The sequence below is a fragment of the Pinus tabuliformis genome, chromosome 3_2, assembly GCF_031772625.1.
Source record: "Pinus tabuliformis cultivar Carrire ecotype Pingquan chromosome 3_2, CPIR1, whole genome shotgun sequence".
NCBI classification, from domain to species: Eukaryota; Viridiplantae; Streptophyta; class Pinopsida; order Pinales; family Pinaceae; genus Pinus; species Pinus tabuliformis.
The window spans coordinates 95,853,290-95,874,029 of NC_142302.1; positions in this window are offsets into that span (position 1 = coordinate 95,853,290).

A 20,740-nucleotide genomic window follows, 5' to 3' on the forward strand; every position below is an offset into this window, starting at 1 on the left:
ACATGGTCCTAATCTTTTTCCATCACTTGGTGTCTTGGTCCTTCTCCTTAAATCCTTGGGAGTGATCTCAACATGTCACCATTTCTTGTAGTCACTGAGAGATAGATTAGTGTAGTTTCAGAGAGCAGTGACTGTTGTCGAGATGAATCCTAGGGAGGCCCATCTGTGCAGTTTCTGAATGCAAGATAGATAGGGAAACTTCAACAACACTGTGCAGTTTTGAGGCATAGGACACTGCTGCGGGATGGGGTCTTGGGAGGACACCTTTGCCCAGTTTCTAAGTGCAGAGCATCCCAGGCAGCTGAGAGAAAATACTGCCCAGTTTTTGAATGCAAGGCACTGTTGTGGGATGGGTTTCGGGAGGACACATCTACGTAGCTTCAGGTTGTAAGGCAGACTGAGCAGTTGAGGGGCAATACTGCATAATTTCTGGAGATGGCGGGTTCCGGCTGGGGGGGAAACACTAGAGGAAACCATTGCGTAGTTTTGGATGCCAAGATAGGTTGGGGTCTCTGTGCACTGTGGAGTTATAGGAGGAAAGGGAGAAAATTTGAGGGTTGCAGAAGCAAATTGCAAAGCTCTAGGAAGTTGGATGAGGCTAGGTTGCTCAAGAAATGGCTAAGTGTGAGATCAATGACACAAATGTAAACAGTGATAGGACTCGACTATGACCACACACGAACACTTAGTGATACAATGTAGACCATCCATAATGTGTAAAACATACTCTACTTGATGCAACAACCTTCGTGACAAGATTGCGTGAAGTGAGTGTGAAACATGTCTATGTGATGGAAACAACTCATGCGTGCATGCTTTCCCTTGAAGAAAAAAAACATCCCCTTTGCATGAAAAACAATAATCCCTATACCCAAAGATGACACATGTTGCATAAATATGAGAACATGGAAAACTCTTAATATTAAGGAGGGGAGCTTGAGATCATCAGCTTACCAACAAGTGACCAAGGAACGATCGATCGCAAGATCCAAGGTAGGCTCTGAAATTTGCATGCGAGCCAGAATTTTGGAGGGTGGTTGTAGCCACTATAACACCATCCATTTGACATATCTTGACACATTAGAAGATGTGGTAAATTTAATAGGTCACTTCACAATGAAAGGATTTCAAAAGGAATTCTCACTTTTACTCGCATATGTGTTGAAGTGGATCTCAATAAAGGGTTTCCAGATAAAATCTTACTCAAGTGTAGAGGTAAGGTTTTCTCACAACCATTGGATTGTGAAATACTTCTTTCCATTATACGACTTGTCAAAAACCTATACATATTCAAAATTTATGTCCCTTTTCCCCTTAGGCTATGAAACAAACGAGATTTGGATGGAAAGATCCGGAGGAAGCCAAAGGTTCAAAGAATACTTAAGGGCAAAAACAAGGTAACCCTCAACAAAAAATGACGTTTACTACCAAATAAACTCCCCTGGACCCAACGCACCTTAGAGGTAACCAACTAATCCTTTGGAGGAAGTGGTTCATCCTTCAAATGAAAAGTAAAGAGGGTCAACCATAATTGTGGCTTCTAAAATGTGTGGGAAAAAATTCACCCACGAGTCAGATCAATCAAATAGTGATAAGGAAACAACCAATATGGTAGAACCCTTGGTAATGGAATTGTTCCAAAGAAATGACGCCAATATTTTATCTACAATTGACCTGATAATTAAGTAGGATGGATTGACATGTGCTAAAAAAAAGGAAAATCCATGTCCAAGCCTAGGATATGATACCGGGAATGTAGTAAATGTATTTTTTTATCTTTGGTAATATAAATATTTATTATTGTTTTTTAATTAATTTTTTCTAATACTATGTGATAACATCTCTTTTATATTTACTTTATTTAACCATGGTATTATCTAACTATTCTAAGTTTTGGATTTTTTGGCCAAAACCTATTGAAATTATTTTTGCTCAGATTTTATTTTTTTATAGTTTAAAATATGATTTTGAATGATTAAATAGTTTAGCACTTCAAAAAAAAAATTAGGGCATCAAATTGGGAAGATTTCACAAATCAAACTTGTTATTACAACACATTTATGATATTTTAGACAAATTTAAATGGAAAATGTGACAAAAACCTTTAAAATAACCTTTAAAATATAGAGAAATTAAACTACGACATTATTTATAAATAGAATTGATAATAAGTTATTATTTTAAAATAACATTTTGGAGGTTACAAAACCACCTATCCTAAGTTTATGATGATTTTAATCAATACTTTTATTGTTTTTCATGTTAAAATAGATTGATAAAAAATTTACATAGTTGATTACTCTAATATAAGGGGAACTACTCCCAAAACTTCTTTATTGATAAAAATGAGAAATGTGAAATTTTGGATGAGATGCATTATAAATATTTTGAAACTTCAAATGTTGTTATCTATCTATATATATATATATATATATATATAGAGAGAGAGAGAGAGAGAGAGAGAGAGAGAGAGAGAGAGAGAGAGAGAGTTAATTATTAATTTAACTGAAAGATAGAAAAGATGGATGAACGTCTTAGAAATAAGCCTCTTCAAGGGGGAAACCTCCTTTACATTACACAAATGAACAATTCTTGGATGATACAAATGACAAGACCTCCTTTCTATATATAGGAGTCTAAGGGATCATAATATAATCAAAGCCGACCTAACAATAATAATGCAAGGGCACAATATTAACAATTGTGGGCTTCTATGGGGCACAATAATAACAATATGGGGACTACATGGGCACAACAATATAATAAGGGGGTTGTACTAATAACAATAAGGGGTTACACTAGTAGTATAGGGACCTAACATGCCCCTCTCCTTCAAAAAGTGTTGTCCTCAATGCTTGAGTAGTTCTTGATGCTTCTATATAAAATTATCATCCTTCTATGTGGAATCTTCAGCGCGTAAGTTCTTCCACTTGATGAGATGCTCTGAAATTGATCGATTTCGTAGCTGTCGACTTCTTGGTTCTGTGAATGCTTCAGGTTCCAATATGATTTTTCCTTCCTTGTCAAGTTCTGGCAATATTGTTGGAACTGGGATCTTCGACAACTTTTGAATGAGTTCCCACCCTGCTTCGCCATTCTTCCATTCATCCCTTACTTTGTTTATCAAATTTGATTGGATAATTATACCAATCTCTGCCATTTCTGCAACCATATGTTCAATTTCACTCCTTTGGAAATATGGATATCTATAAGGCCTAATGTTTGGAGGAACACTTCTTGGAATAAAATGAATAGCATGATCATGATCACGAATACATGGGAGACCTTTGGGAGTCTCAAATACATTGGAATGACTATCCAAGGATTTTTGGAGATCTGGAGAAATACATGATTTTTATGTGGGAACCATTAGCGAACATAATTGTGCAATTATGCCTCATTGTTCTTTCTTTAGAAGCTTTGTCATTCCGTCAGAGCTGAATATCTTTCCCAGTTTCCCTATGATACCCCTTAATTCAACTTCCTTTCCTTCCAAAGGAAATTTCATGAAAAGTTCTTGAAAATTAAAAGCTATTGTACCCAAGGATTGTAGCCATTTGACTCCTAGTACAACATCAATACCACCCATTGGAATGGAAAGCATTGGGCTATTCAATACATATTCTCCCATGGATAGCTTGATATCATGGCACTTTCCATAGCAATTTATGGTTCCTCCACTTACAACCCTCACTTGACACTTTGGTGCTAGATATAGGAAGCAATTCAATGCCTTGGCTATCTTACAATTAATGAAATTATGGGTACTACCCGAATCAATCAACATTATTACATTTTTCTTCTTGATATGTCCTTCTATATTTATGTTTGAGGAGTGTTAATTTCAACCAATGCATTACAAGATAAGGTTAGATTCATTTCTTCTTTCTCTGGGGTTGGATCCTGGTGATTATCCTTTCCTTTTGATGTTTCTTGATACTTTTCTTCCTGATATTTCATGGCTGTAACCTTCTTCTTCTTGATATGTCCTTCTATCTTGAGAATTTGAGGATTGGTAATTCATGCCATTGCAATACAAGATATGTTCGGATTCATTTTTTCTTTCTCTAGGGTTGGTTCCTGGTGTATATCCTCTTCTTTTGACGTTTCTTGACCCTTTTCCTCATTAGGAGACCTTTCTAGTAGCAGCTTTGTCGCACCTTCCTTCAAACCTTCCATGTCTTTCTTCAAATCTTCCATGCCTTTCTTCCAATATGCTTTCATACCATTGATATCAGCTTCCATGGCATAGATAATACTATTTATCTTTTGCTTCTCTATAATATCATTTAACCTTATATTCAATTTTTGAAAGTCCTCAGTGTGATTTTCCATTGAACCCTTTTGTTTGAGATTTATCAATTGGTTAAAGAAGGTGTTGCTCTTGGTATCCTCATAATCTGTTATCATTTCCTCCGTGAAAATTGACCACGTGACAAGTGGTTTATGAGAACAAAGCCCTTTATACCATAAAAATTGATTCGGTTCTAAATAATTAGATGCAATACATACCTTTTGTAACAGTGGTACACCATGTAGATCAAAATATTTCTCCATTTGTAGTATCCAATTTACCGGATCCTTGCCATCAAACTTCCTCATATCGCCTTTTCTTTATTTTAGGAGCTCGATCTTGAAATGGCTATAACTCTGTAATTTTGGATCTTCCAGTTCTAAAATTTCTACTTGTAGTAGCCCTTTACGCCCCCTTGCCAATGCCACCAGTTTGATCGAAATTGGATTCTCCAAGAAAAGGTTATGCACAATCTCCCAACATGACCTAATTATATACCTTTTCAGAAGAGCGAACTTGTATGAAGTTCCACGTGTCATTGTTTTGATCTTCGGATATGAAAAATATACACAGGAAACTACAGTTTGTCCTCTTTCCGTAACTTCTTACGAAATTTTAATCTGATTCTCAAAGAGACAGTTATGATGATTTTCCCTAGGTGACCTGTTTGGAATGTAATTCGGGGGTCTGCAAAAACCCTAACTTCCTCAGATTATATCTCTGAAAATATAGCGAGACAGGATCTGAAATTCGGACTAGAGGTTCAACGTGCTTTCTTCTCAAATGGGTTTTTTTTTAGCTTCTGAAACATCACAGAAAAAATTTGTAGTGAAAATTCCACGATAACCTGTTTGGAGTAGTGAAACCCTAGAATCCAAAGTTCTGATACCAAATGTTATGAGACCAGCTCACAAAAAGATAGAAAAGATAGATGAACACCTTAGAAATAAGCCTCTTCGAGGGGGAAACCTCCTTTACATTACACAAATGAATAATTCTCTAATGATACAAATGACAAGACCTCCTTTATATATATAGGAGTCTAAGGGGTCATAATATAATCAAAGCCGACCTAACAATAATAATGTAAAGGCACAATAATAACAATAGTGGGCTTCTACGAGGCACAATAATAACAATATGGGGACTACATGGGCACAAAAATATAATAAGGGGGTTGTACTAATAAAAACAATGGGTTACACTAGTAGTATAGGGACCTAACACTAGCAAAGAGGAGATTGTGAGCTTGGAAGCTAAAGGGTCAAGGTCGACAATAAAGGTATTAGCATTAGAGAGACGTAGCAGATCAATCCTCCTTTTATATTTTCTAGTCTGAATTGAGAAAAATTGCATGTATTTGTCTTATGTAGTTGCTAGATCCTCCCATAGGACTAGAGGGATCGTTTCTGTCTGCAGAAAGGATTGCCTACATGACAAAATGGCAACTCTGCTAGAGAGTTCATAACCCTTCAAACCTCCTTTTGTTTTTGGTCTCTTTTGATAAGTTTGGCCAACCTCTTAGTGATCTATAACTTTGATTGATTATGTATCCACATTCTGAGTGGTATGTGGTTTAGAGTGTCAACTCTAGGTCCCTATTCGACTTTTTTTGTTTTTTCCTAAGCTTTTCTCTCCCAACGCCCTTTTCCCGAAAAACAGAGAGTTTCCAGCGCGAAGTTTTCTTATTACGGTCACGCGGGAGACCCTATCAACGCGGATTTTGACCATTATAGTCACGTTGGTCCAAAAAATGAGAATTTTTAGGGTTTTCGACAGAAGATCTGGAATGTCTTGATATATAAAGTTTTTCTCTTGCTTTGTTTGCATGGAATTTTGACTTATTGTTGTTAAATTCTTAATGGTTTGCAAGAGTTTGTTTCATGTTGAAGTCATGAAAAGGAAACCCCTCTGATGGGAATCTTGGTCCTTTTCCTACTTTTGGAAATATTGGTGCTCTGTATATGTCAATGTTCTCCCTTCCCGAATTTACCATTGGTTTGCTAATTTGGTTATTTTTTACCTCTATGGTTGTGAATGTCCAAACTGCTTCTCAACTGGGTTCTCCTCCACCTGAATAATATCAACCTCTAGTTGATCCTAAAGTTGACTCTTTGCCTTCTTCACCTGTTTGGTATTCTTCCTCTTTGTCTGGTGAAAGCCTGCAAATAAGTAACTAGGTGGATAAGAAGAAGAAGAAGAAAAGGAATATTAAGAAGAAGAAGAAAAGGAAGATTGAGAAGAAGAAAAATAAGCAGGGGGACAACCAAGTAGCCATTTCTATGGATGAAATTAGTAGGGATAAACCTTTGAATCAACCCCACAAAGCTAAATCCCTTGCATGCTTTGTAAGGGTGACCACCTTCTTAGAAATTTTCCTAGTATTCCCAAGGTACAGGAAGTGTGGTCTACAGGCTCACATTGACCTTCATCACTAGCCTCTGGAGATCATGCTCATGGCACACCCTCAACTAGTGATAGTAAGGTTTATTACCTACCACTTTGTGTGTGATATCGTTAAGAGAATTTTTTCTCCATAATGAGCCTCAACTGGAAGCCAACAGCCCATTGATGCCTCCTACTAGCTCATTGTGCCATTTCTCTGCCACCTGAGCCAGCCATCTGGTCCCTCACCCACCTGTATTGATCATATTTTAAAGGTGGACCTCCAAAATCTAAAAGTATGTCTTGTCATTTGGTAATTGAGTATTGGGTTTACTTATCATGGATACTTCTGGGTATGGATTGATGGGGGGAATTGGCAGAAAGAGTGGGCTTAGTTTGTGCTCCCTTCCCCTTGATATCCTTTGGTTACTACCCTTGGATCTTAGTCCTATGGGATCTCCTTTATTGACCATTCGGTTCTAAGGTGGTACTACTTAAGAAACCTTGACTTTTGGTGTGTGGTCCCACTCCTTTACCCACACATATTACTCCCTTAGCACTCACTATGACCCCATTCATCTTTTCTCCCACCTGGGTCCACATTCCCATTCTGGGTCCACATAGGGCTAGCCTCTCTATCCCCTTGCACCCACCTTGGTTCAGACCTAGAATGTTGCCCCAGAGGTTGAAGGAATTAAAAGAAAAAGTGAAAAGCATAAATGGCCACATTTAACAGCAAATTGTACCAAAAAATGCAAAAGATGGTCGAGACAAAAGTAATCAACACATGGGAAAAATCCAATGCATGAGCTCTACCCCAATCCATGGACATCACCCTAGTTCCATATGCCCTAGATGAGCCTCCTTTATCATTTAGGAACCCATGATTGTCCCAACCCCTGGAGGGCAATGAACCACCCTACCTAAAAGGGGTAATCACTGTTATATCATACACATCATGCTCTTTTCCTTTGAGACTCGAGCAGTTAGTTAAAGAAAATTCATAAAAGGAAAATGCATATAAATAACAGTGGAAAAATCAAGGTCGGGGCACCTCATGTACCATAATTTCTCCCTTCTACGCATTGCATACCCAAGTGTGGGCTTCCCCTTATATAGTTGCCCATATGCCCCACTATGTGACCCATGATTGCCCCACTCATTCCCTATTCCATTCTGCTTATTTGTCTCTTTCGACCCCCATTAGAGGGATGTACCTTGGACATACTATCCCCTTTAAGGGTCGAAACCATCTAAATGGTACTTGGATAACCCCCTTTGGAGCTTGGAGACACTAACACATGCCAAATCCCACTATGGAATGACATGCCATTATGAAGAGCCCACATTGTTATCCATGATTTGTAAGCTCTTTTACCCGATTATTTTAATGACTGGTTTCCTAGGGGACCCATTAGATCTTATGCAGGATTACAGGTGGTTTCCATTTGGTTTTGGTCTCCCTATATTGAATCCTAACCCATATAGTTCCACATTGGCACATATATGGTGTTCATAGAGAGCCATTGGCCTCCACAACAGTAGACAACACTCCACGGATCTTCATGAATTCTCAGAGATTACTAGCAATCCACTTTTGGGATGACGATGATATGATTGCTACATTATGCCTATTAGGAGCCCCACACTCTTGGAAAGTGTCTTGGGACTTGTACATCATGGCAGCATTCATTCCACCACTTGGACCCTTGCAGAGGATATACAGGCATATTTGATTCACATGGAGACCCATGCGGTCATTTATGTGCCCTCAGACTCACTAGGAGCACCACAGGTCTACTACTTGGATAACAAGAGGCCACCCCCTTTTCCATCATATTTTGATGATTTATTCCTCAATATGGTACTTCTAGATATTATTATGCCTTTGGAGGGCCCTACAACATGTACATATTATTATTTGGCCCCTTGTGAGGCATATTTTTACACTTGTGAGCTAGTTTGGTGGGCTTGTGACCAATCAGGGTTTTATTTACAGATTATTTTATCATTAGGGGCTAATTTAGGTGCATAGGATAATTTGAACTCCTTAGGAGGCTATATATTGATGTTAGATACATTCATTTGGATCATCACTTGACTTGGGATCTCTTTATCTTTAGAGAACTTCACACTTTTTCCTTGGAGGATTATTTTGGATGATGGATGAATTTTGATGTATGGATTTGGGTTATTTATCTTGTCTTGGAGCTTTGTCTCGTAAAAAAATGTTGGTTGGACATACTCTATAATGTTGTAAGTAAACTTTGATGTTATTATTCTTGTTGTTGCATACTGCTAAAACCAGGGCTAGTTGTTGCATGATTGAAATGTGTAATTGAGCATGTTTTAGCTAATTTAATGTATGGGACAATGTTATATGAATTAAATGTCCTACAGATTATGTTTCCTAGTATGCTTGCATCATTTTCTTTGAAGTATAAATGGTTGAACGTCACTTTTATTTTCTTTTTCTCAACATTGGATGAAGTTGACTTTCTGGGCCTCCTTGATAAAGAAACCAAGTTCATACTCATTATCATCCTTCACTCCATATCCACAAGGGAATTAGGCATTGATCCCTAAAAACGGTGGTCATCCACTTAACCTTTTTCACCTTTTATCACCTTTTCCCAAGTCGAGCCCTCAAAGGTCACTTAGGGCATGAATTTCCCAGGAATTGACGCAAGGAAAAACTTTGATCTCCTACAGACTACTGCACTGGTGTGTCCCCTCCCTCTCCTCCAAATTTGAGGCAATTCTAATAGTGGAACCTATGGGAATCCCAAGCCCTATCTCTAGGATCGAATTTTTCCAAAGCATCCCCAAGGCTAGACCTCAACAAGATCATTTCAACCTTTCGAAGTAAATATTCTTGTTTTGTCCTTTCCTTTCACCTTGTCCAGGATAGGAACATCATTGGTTGCTACATTCGATCCCCTAATCTGGATTGGGTCCACTTGGCCCCGTGTGGTCCCTCTTTTGAATAAATATTATTTGTCAAAGGCCATTTTGGAATCCAAGTTTCCCAAGGATTATATGGATTGAGAACCTTGCCTATAATCATATTCTATCTCCCTTAGCCCTTCAATACTCACCTCTTACCCCTAGTGGACCAAGTCCCTTGCTTAAAGAGAAAGCAAGTTCCATTCTTCACTCCATCCTTAGGAAAGGTTTTCCAAGGTCACTTCTCACTTGTCCATTAACATATATTCTACAAGTGATCCCTACACTACCAGGACTCCTCCTATCAGTGAAAGTATGTAAAGAGGAGGGAGACCTAGCTGTGGTGGCAGTGGGTTAAGCCTCCATTGTTTCCCTTAACCTAGAGATTTCCCTCTTAGGAACCCCTTTAGGTCCCCTGCTAGTTTGAGTCGTAACATTTCTGGTGTAATTGTCGGGAACAAGACATGTTTTGTGTTCCTTGTATGACATATCAACATATCATTATTGACGACTCCATTGGAAGAACGAAACCCTAGTTCTTCATTGAACTTTAAGTTCGATGCTTATAGGGTGAAGCAAACATTTTTTATGCATCTTTAATTTCACCATGGTGACTCCTCCATATGTTTCATGTATACCTCAAATATGTTGTCCCCTACTGGTTTGCGTGGTAACATTTCTAGCGTAATTGTCGGGAACAAGACATGTATTTTGTTCCTCATACTTCATATTGACATATCATTATTGGCGACTCCATTGGAAGAACAAATCCATAGTTCTTCATTGAAAATTAAGGTCAATGCTTGTAGGGTGAAGCAAGAATTCTTTATGCATCTTTAATTTCACCCTTGTGACTCCTACATATGTTTCATGTATACCTCAAATATGCTGTCAATTTTTCATAAATTTCTCACTTTGGACATTGCTAGCATCCCTGGACATCCTAATCATGTCGCAGGAAGGATGCTACATGAGATGCCCATGCTTGATGGTGATCCACTCTCCATAATTGACCACGTAGAAAGATTTAATGCATACACTAATAAAAAAGAAGGTTGTCAACCAAGATGTCCTTATGTTATTATTCATGGGATCTCTCAGTGGTTACAACTCATGGCTCCATGATCATGAACCTAGAATAATTTCATCTATTGAAGAGTTCATTGATGTTTTTCTTAGACATTTTCAAGTACACTCTGTATTAAGCATCTAAGAGGAAGCCTTCATCGAGCATCATCAAGACATTAAGAATCTAGGTAATGAGTAATAAGATGAGTCCTCCTTGGGTCCACATAATGAAAATCGTGATTTTGGGGACATGTGTGTTGGGAAGGGTGAATTCATCGAAAATGAAATTGAGACCAACCTTACCTTTCTCAAGGATATTACTCCTGATGAAACCTCTTTTGAAAACCTTGAGAGAGATGAACCCATTAGCCCCTTGGAATATGGAATTGAAGATTATTTCCACATTAAAAAGGAGAAATGGGAAATTGTTGGTCCTCAATTTGATTGTGCTTCCATTTACGACACCGACAAGGAGGATAAGGATGAGATTGATCTTCCTATCCCCTCGGGAACTATGTATGATGACATACCCATTGATACCCTTGGGAAGGAGAATCTTCATTTTCCTTTGCATAAAGAGGAGCTGTTCGAAGTGATCAATTTTCCTTTTAGAAGAGACCTAATATTTGGTACTAAGCATGTTGATAAGGCTCCCACTTCTCTTGAGTACGATTTAGATTATGATCTTGGAAAAGCACAATCCGTTGAATACAAAATTTTGTTCTCCCTTTTTCCTATTAGTCATCATCTTGAGTCCTCATCAAGTGATTCCATCGCCTCTAATCATATAATTCCAAGTAATTGTGAGCCATTTCCCCCTCCCAAGTATAGTGTTAAGGAGAAGCCCTTCATTGATTGCACTTTTTCTCTGTGGACGCACCCTCAAGGTTCTTATCATTCCATAATCCCCCTTCTCCAGTGTAATCATCCTGTACAACCTACTTGTGTTTCTCCATCTCTTCAACCTCCCTTTCCTACTAATCATAACCCAATAAATGCCATAAGCCATGACGTAAATAATAATGATGATGGTGGAAGTGATATGCCTGAGGTGGAAATCCATCAAAAATTTATGAGCTTGGTTGTTGAAGTCTCTATATTTTGGTTGCAAGAGAAGATCTCATGGACTAGATTACATCCTTTTCTTACCTATTCTCGCATAATCATCCATGTGTGGGCATCATATTTTCCCACCTCCCACCCACAACATCCTCCATGTGTTTGGATTTGCATTTGCTTTTGGATTTGTTGTATGAATAATCATATAGGCAAGGATATTTTTATTGACTTGATGATATGTTGGTTGCATTGCATTTATGATTACACTTAATAATAGTTTCATCATATGCATGTTCAGGTAGGATGCATTGCATGCAAGATGATGTTTTCATTAGAACTAACAACAGATGATGTTTCTAATGATATATTAGATTGCATTTAGGTTTAAAAAAAATCATATTTTTTTTCTTGTTGGTTTATGGGCTAACATTAAGCATGGGTGATCATAAGACACCGTGAAAAACATGTTGGCCCATGGCTTTGGTATTTGACATGTGCATATAACAGGTCTAAGGTGACCAAGAGATCATTAGAGTTCTTGTGACCTCCCGTTTTAGAATCCTTGTCCACTTCTTCAAGAGATCATGTCCCAGTTGGAGCTAGATGTTACCCACCACTTTGTGGGTGATATCCCCATGAGAAATTTTCTCCATGATGAGCATCAACTGGAAGCCAGAAGCACCTTGATGCCTCCTACTAACTTGTTGTGCCATTTATTTTCCACCTGAGCCAACCATGTTGTCCCTCACCCACCTATATTGATCGTATGTTTGATAGTGGGCCTCCCGAATCTAAAGGTATGTCTTGTCATTTGGTAATTGAGTATTGGGTTTGCTTATCATGGATACTTATAGGTATGGATTGATGGGGGGATTTGGCAGAAAGAGTGAGCTTATTTTTTCTCCTGTACCCTTGATCTCTTTTGGTTGTTACCCTTGGATCTTAGCCCCGTGGGATCTCCTTTATTGACCATTCGGTTCTAGGGTGGTACTACTTGGGAAAACCCAAATTTGGGTGTGTGGTCATGCTCCTTTACCTGCACATATTACTCCCTTTCCACTCACTATACCCCCATTCATATTTTCTCCCACCTAGGTCCACATTCCCCTTTTGGGTCCACATAGGACTAGCCTCCCTATCCCCTTGCCCCCACCTTGGGTCAGGCCTAGAATGATGCCCTGGAGGTTAAAACAATTAAAAGAAAAAATGAAAATCATAAATGGCCACATTTAATAGGAAATTGTAGCACAAAATACAAAATATGGTTGGGACAAAAATAATCATCACGTGGGAAAAATCCAATGCACGAGCATTACCCCAATACATGACCATCACCCTGGTTGCATAGGCCCTAGATGAGCCTCATTTATCATTCAAGAACCCATGATTGTCCCAACCCCTGGAGGGAAATGAACTACCCTACCTAAAAGGGGTAATCATTGCTATATCTTACACATCATGCTCTTTTACTTTGAGCCCCGAGCAGTTAATTAAAGAAAAAACATAAAAGGAAAAAGGCATATAAAGAAGGGTGGAAAAATCATGTTCATGGCACCTCATGTACCATGATTTCTCCCTTCTACACATTACCTACCCAGGTGTGGGCTTCCCCTTATCTAGCTACCCATGTGCTGCACTATGTGGCCTAAGAATTCCCATCTCATTCCCTATTCCATTCCTCTTGTTTGTCACCTACCACCCCAATTAGAGGGATGTACTTTGGACATACTATCCCCTTTAAGGGATGAAACCACCTAATAAGGTACTTGGTTAACCCCTTTTGGAGCTTAGAGACGCTAGCACCTGCCAAATCCCACTACGGAAGGGAATGGAATTATGAAGGGCCCGCGTTGTTATCCATGATTTGTAATCTCTTTTACCCGCTTATTTTAATGACTGGTTGTACTGGAAGCCTAGGGGACACATTGGATCTTATAAAGGATTACAGGTGGTTTCCATTTGGGTTTGGTCTCCCTATATGGGATCCTAAACCCCAGAGGTATACACTGGCACATATAGGGTGTGCATAGAGATCCATTTCCTCCACAAAAATAGACAACACTCCATGGATCTTCATGAATGCTTAGAGATTACTAGCGATCCACTTTTGGGATAATGGTGATATTCTTGGTACACTATGCCCAATAGGACCCCATAGGAGCCCCACATGCTTGGAAAGTGTCCCAAGACTTGTACGATGTCATGGAAGCATTCATTCCACCACTTGGACCCTTGTAGAGGATCTACAGGCATCTCTGATTCAAATGGAGAGCCATGGGGTCATTTATGTGCCCTTAGACCCATTGGGAACACCACATGTCTACTACTTGGAGAACAAGGGGCCACACCCTTTTTCATCATATTCCAAGGAATTTATTCCTCAATATGGCACTTAGGGATATTATTATTCCTTTGGAGTGATCCAGGTCTGGTTGTGACAAAGGACCCTTCCAAGACCTTTTACTTTCGTGATGTGTTAAATTGCATTTTTTAAAAGAACATGAATGTGTAAAGAAGAGGAACATGTCAATCATCAGCAACATAAATACATAAGCTGTTGATAACAGAGTTCATCCAAGAGGGATTATGTCTCCGGGCCCCAGTGACAAGATGGTGTAGGCCGTTGCATCAAGTGTTGTCAATAGTGATGATGTACATAATAGGTGATGTCGCTATCATACAAGGAAAATTCTCTCGCGCAGGAGTGGCTCCAATAGATGTTCTGCTACAAGAACTCTCAGTCAAAAAGGACTCCTATCAATATGACACAAACTCATGCATGATAAGCATCCCGCCAACATGGCATAAAAGGGATCTCAGCAATATACATGATGACAACATGAGTATCCCATCAACATACAACAAAGGGATCTCAAAACACAACATGATGAATCATGACAACAATTACACCACACATATGATTCTGCATCACATCAAGTATGAATCATGAAAACGAGTAAGAAACAAGATCCCACATCAAGCATCAACAAGGATCTATGCAGCACAATGCATAGCAAAAGAAGTACATGAATACACTGCATATACCTCACATCCAAAGCCATCTGAAGAAGCGGATGTCAAACTGCTGAAGTTGTTCGTGCCATCAATCGCATGGAAATGGTTGCTCACACATGAATGCTGACACCTGCACTCCACTTAGAAAGTGGCTAAAGAATAGAAAGAGCAAATGAAAAATTTGAACACACCATCAAATTTGTGGCATCGAATAGTGCAAAATCGACTGTCGAATTTCTAAATTCTAAGAATTTTAGAATCTACAGCTCAAGGAATCTTTTAGATTCCTCAAGATTCGGCTCCATGGGTGGACTGGAAATTTGCAACTCAAAAGGTGAATCTAACCTTGCCATTGCGATCCCTACGGAAAACCATGAAAAACGACTGTAAAATTGACTATATTCCGACATGGAGAAAAATTACCTCCTCAAGAAAATTTCAAGGATCATGGTTCCACTCCCTATTTCTACAACAATCATGGTTCCACCTCCACACTAAAAAATGGCAAAAAAACTCAGAACTCTAATGGATAAACGAACAATGCCATTGCGTTCATGGCATCGAGAAGCATTGAAACCATATAAAATTTGTCAAAATCTGACAAAGTGAAAATTCGGCCCTCCTTCAAAATGTTGCCTCAAACTGCGTGCACTGCCTCCTCCTTCTGGGTGCACTGACAAACCGTTTTTAAATAAAAAATCGATGGTGGATTCTTCAAGGAAACTATTATAGTGCAGTTGGTGGAAGGTCTAGTTAATATGGAGGAGGTCGGGCAGTCAAACCCCGCCTCCTCATTTTTTTGTACATTACAAACGATTTATTTTTGAATTAAGTTGTTGGTTGGGTCGGGCCCACCTTGGGTGGCCCACCCACCATACCCACCTCCGTCGTGCATGTGGCTATTGTGTTCCTTTCGGCGTGGTTGGGTCCATGCCCCAAGGGTCGGCCCACCACCCAACTCATAACTCTCGCCTTTATATTTACGGTGGTCCGTTATGAGGTTTTGTGGATCCGTGGGAGGGGCCGGGGGTCATGGCTCGCCCCTCCACCAATGTTTTATTTATATGTGGATGAGAGTTGGGGTGGCGGGATTGGTGGCCCGCCACCCCCTTTTTTTATATATATTTTTTGTTATACAAAACAAATTGTGCGAATTTTGAAAATTCGGTTTTGGACCGAAGGAATCATTTTAACCAGGCCACGATTTTTCTCAGAATCTGGTTAGAGTTGGCCGGAATCCGTCCACCAGAAAATGAAAAATTGCGTCTTTGTTAAGCCTGCCCAGTCATCAAAAAGTCAACCCAACTTTGACTACCTCTATCTCCATCCGAACTCGGATTGGAGTGTCGTTCACACCGTTGGAATCAAGGTGACGAGCACTTTGATCTGATGCATCATCTTTCTGCCACTTTGAATTTTGAGCTTTTTCCATGCCACTGTGTCTGAAGATCCACTTGGATCAATCCTCTCCATTAAGGAGATTTTGGTCTTCCAAAAGCATGAAAAACAATCTGCAACTTTTTTTTGTACCTTGTCTGCATCACAAGCGTCCTGAAGGTCTTGCTTCCATCTCCTTCACCTTTTTTCTTCCAAGCCTTAAGCAACGAGCTGACACCTGCTACTTCTGCAACCTGTGTAGAAATTATTGTTGTAGATTAACCTAATTATGCAATATAACTAAAGCAAAATACTTAATCCACTTCTACAATCAAACTTGCGGAAGCTTAATTTTTTTGAGCAAGATCAAGCGGAACACATATAACAGAGAAGTAGAATCAATGCACATGAAACACAGAAGAATACTCTGGGGAAAGCCTCAGCTAAAAACCCCGCTATCTGTATTATCATACAAGGTGGAAATACATCAAGATTACACAAAGCTTTAGCTCCCACAGCTAACCAGCTCTCAGTACAATCCTCTTAGATGCTCACAGGCAAACAAGGCTTCTCACAAACCTTCTCCTCTGCCCTCCAAGCCTCCTATTTCCTTGCGCTGTTTTTCCTAGGTGATCCTGCTATTACCAAGTGTAACACTAATCACTCACACTGATCTCACACCCTATAAAATTGCGCAATCCTCAAGGAACCTTGTTCCTTTTGCATGGATGAGTTTCCTTTATAGGAAAATTCCTCCAACTGATAGTACAATGTCCCTATTTTTAATCTCAACTGGGTCTTTGTTTGAACTGACATGCATGAGTTATTTATGAGAGAATCCTCAGTTATCTAGAGTACACTAGTTGCATGCATGCATGCATTAACTGACTGAACTCACAATTAGTTCCTCAAACTATTTGGAACTAATTTAACTGGACTTAACTCAGTAAACTGAGCTAACTAATTACAACTCAAATACAACTCATCCTAATCTCCTTAATTAAGGGATAACTGTTGCATGACTTCACAAAGATTTCTAGCTTGAATTTCTCCAACTAATTAACTCAAGATTAATTAATTATTTATTTTTCAAGCAGCTGGTGAGAATAAATTCGAATTTTAATTCACAATTCTAATTCAAGGACGAAAGAAAATTGGAATATTCTGAATGCTATTTTTATCATTTCTATTTTTAGCATTTCTTGTTGCTATTTTCAACACTCCCTCTCAACAAGAAAGAAATTCAACTCGATCCTGATCCTGAACCTTTGGAATGTTCTGCATGAAACACTTCTCTCTAGTGTTGTTGCTCCAGCAATCTCCAGAAACAAAAAATATCCAACCTAAATCAGAATGATGCCTCTGTCATCAAAGTCTCTGACTACTATTGCCTCTGTCAACTGAAAAATCTGCGCTTCTGCTGACTCAGCCTTTCTACACTGTTGACAATCCTTCTCTATGCTCTTTAGTATCTAACTGCTCTAGCCTCTTTCACTTTGATATCTAATTGCATCAATCCCACTGATTCCTCCCGCTATTATGTACTTTGGGCTCCCATAGCAAGGTACGATCCATGAGATAAAACCTCTCAATGAACCCTGCCCAATTTCAATCTTCATGAGACTATCACTTCACATCACCCCACCTCACACTTGGAGGTATGGCTGCATGTGATCCCTCTGCTAACTTGGCTTGAAATTTCGCCCTACTAGAGGTCTCTGCATGATTAGATGCGTCCACTCAGTCTCCTCTTAGCATCTCCAATTGTGGCTCCTCCACAATTTTCTGAGACTTCTTCTGGGGCTCCATGTTGAGAGGTAATTTACTCTCCCTCTCAACCACCAAGTCTCTAACATTGGCCTTACTCCTCAAGGCTTTGCATGCATCTTGAACCTAAAGAGCATACAGGTTCTGTACCCATGAACCGATCTGTTTCACCTGTCCCGTGGTGATGTGTCTAAGGAAAACCTTTCCCTTACTGAAGACAACATCTGAGCCTTTATCCTCAAACATTGTGATCGATGCCAAGTTCTTATTTAGTCCAAGAACATACTTCACATTTGTCAAGGTGATAAGAGCTCCATGATCCCTCTGAAAAGAAACCGTGCCCACTCCTGAAACACTATACCTTTCATCGTCACCCATCTCTATGCGCATCTTGAGGTCTTTCTCCTCCAAGGTACTGAATAAAATTTCGTCGATCATGTGGAATGAGGCTCCACTGTCAAGAAACCAACCACTACCAATAGGTTTCATATTTCATGATTGACAGTGGAAGTGCCAAAAATGTTCATCTTTTCCATGCTGCAAAAGTTCCATTTTTGAAAGATTTCTCGATTAAGGGAAGGCCAAACAGCTTAATCTTGGCTTCCCTAGGTTTAAATTGCTTGTTTTAGAGATAGAGAATAAATGTCTGTCCAAACTGTTTAATCTTGGCAGATTGTTAGGTAGGTAGAGAAATGAAGGAGCCCAACTGCTTAATCTGGGCCCTTGGAAGATATAAGGCTAGATTTAGATAGGAGGACAGCCAGAAGAAAAGTTGAAAAGCTGGGTTTGCTAGTTCAAGTGCACCCAAACCAAAAAGAAGGGAAAATGCTAGGTAAGCAGGCTGGGTAGGTAGTTTTGTGGTGGCAGAATGAGGAATTGTGATCCATTTTATGTTTTCAAGTGTTATATCCATTGAGATCACAAGTATGAGGCAATTTTCCCTTGGAGCAGCTCAAGCGAGGCATGTCTAACTTTCCCATTCTTACTTTCCCCAAATCATTCACTAACTTCCCCTAAAGAGGTCAAGATCTGCTTGATATCTCTTAAATTCATCATTTTTCATAACATTTGCCTAAGTAAAGATCTGCTTTACTTAAGGATCTCATATTTCTTCTACAAGTCCTATTTCCCCTTTAGAGCCTAAGATTTCTATACTTAGCGCTTTCTTCATCAATTTCATATTAACTTCTAATTCTATTATATAGCTCCCTAGCTACTTTCCCATCCCTAATTGCTACAAAAAACTATATAAAATCCCAAAAAAAATTAAATATCCCACCCTATAGCACTATAGCTATGTACATACAGTTCTGGGAAATAATAGTCCATTTGGGACTATTATGAACCCATCCGTGTCATAACCCCGGGATTGGTCTAACCTCTGGTTAGGCTAATAACCTATATCCACCCCTTTACCCTTAAAACCTTACTGTTCTACCATTTCGCGCTCATTGTTTAAGGTTCAGTGTTTAAAAGTTTCAATTAAACATTGAACGTTACCCCACATAACACATAAAACCCACATTAACCAAGGTTTTGGACCCCCCACGGCATATTATCATTTAATATTCGCGCGGGCCCCGCTCCAAAGTTGCACGCCACCCCAATTAACCCGCCAGCCGTCCGATGGCCAGCGCTCCAGATCCAAGGGTGGGCGGTCATTCCTGCGCCCCGATCCACCGGAGGTTAACGTCCGGGGGATGGGCGGTTTCCCTGCCGTACCCCCGCCACGTGTCAGCCTCCCAGTGTGTTCGGAGGCCCCTCCCCCAATACCACCTACGCGGAAAAGCGGTGCGGGAGAAAACTGGATACCGCTCCCCGCCTGTGATGTCACCGCCACGTCCTCGTGATGTCACCCCCGCATCCCCGCCGCTGCTCCACGTCACCGCCACGTCACCTCTGCGTCAACCCCCCCACTGTTACGTGTCACTGCCACGCCACCCTGCCATACTGCCATGTCACCCTGCTGATGTCACGCTGCCACATCACCACCATACCGGGACCCACTACTGACGTCATCACCAAAAAGGGCGCGAAGCACGAAATTTGCAGCAAAGGATGCCCGGAATGAAAAACCGAGGCACTAAGCGCTAATCGCGCATCGCTAAGAAAAATTGACCAAAATGGAAGCCCTCTCATGGCTCGGCTACCAGCAAGCCCGAAAATTCTCAGAGGCAACAGGATCTTTTCATATATGTTCGCATTCAATTGGCCAGTGCCGACAGCATTCTACAGGCCACGAAAAACATCTGCAGCAGCCATTTTTTGCCTTAAAAGGGCAGAAAAGGGGCGATTTGACAGTTTCAAACACATCAAGGGAGAGAAAGCGGCCTGATTCGACTTTGAAAGAGTATCAGGGAAAGGATGAAGCCCAAATTCAATTAAAGAGTATCAGTGAAGCGACAAAGAGTATCAGATCGACAATACCAAAGCAGGTGAACATTAAAGGCCCCTAGGAAAAGTCAAAGAAAGCGGTGAAGACATTTAAGGCTCTCAAATCACAGTTATTGCACATCAAAACCACTCAAGAGCAGGGGATCAAAACCCAAAGCACAGTTATGGCTAAATAAACAGCACAAAGCCATAAGGACAGATATTAACTCATTTTGATACAGCTACCTCCAGCGCAGCTCAAAGATATTTTCTTGCATTAATTTTAGCATAAGATTAGGTTAAAAGAACTCGTTTCCCTCATACCTATTTAGGTCTGCTGTAATAGATATTTTTAGATATTTTCCCTATATAAACCACCCTAAGTCATTGTTTAATGGGTTGGTTGGTTGATTCGCTCCTCTAGAGACTCGCTCTGTATGTTTGATGATTTCTTTA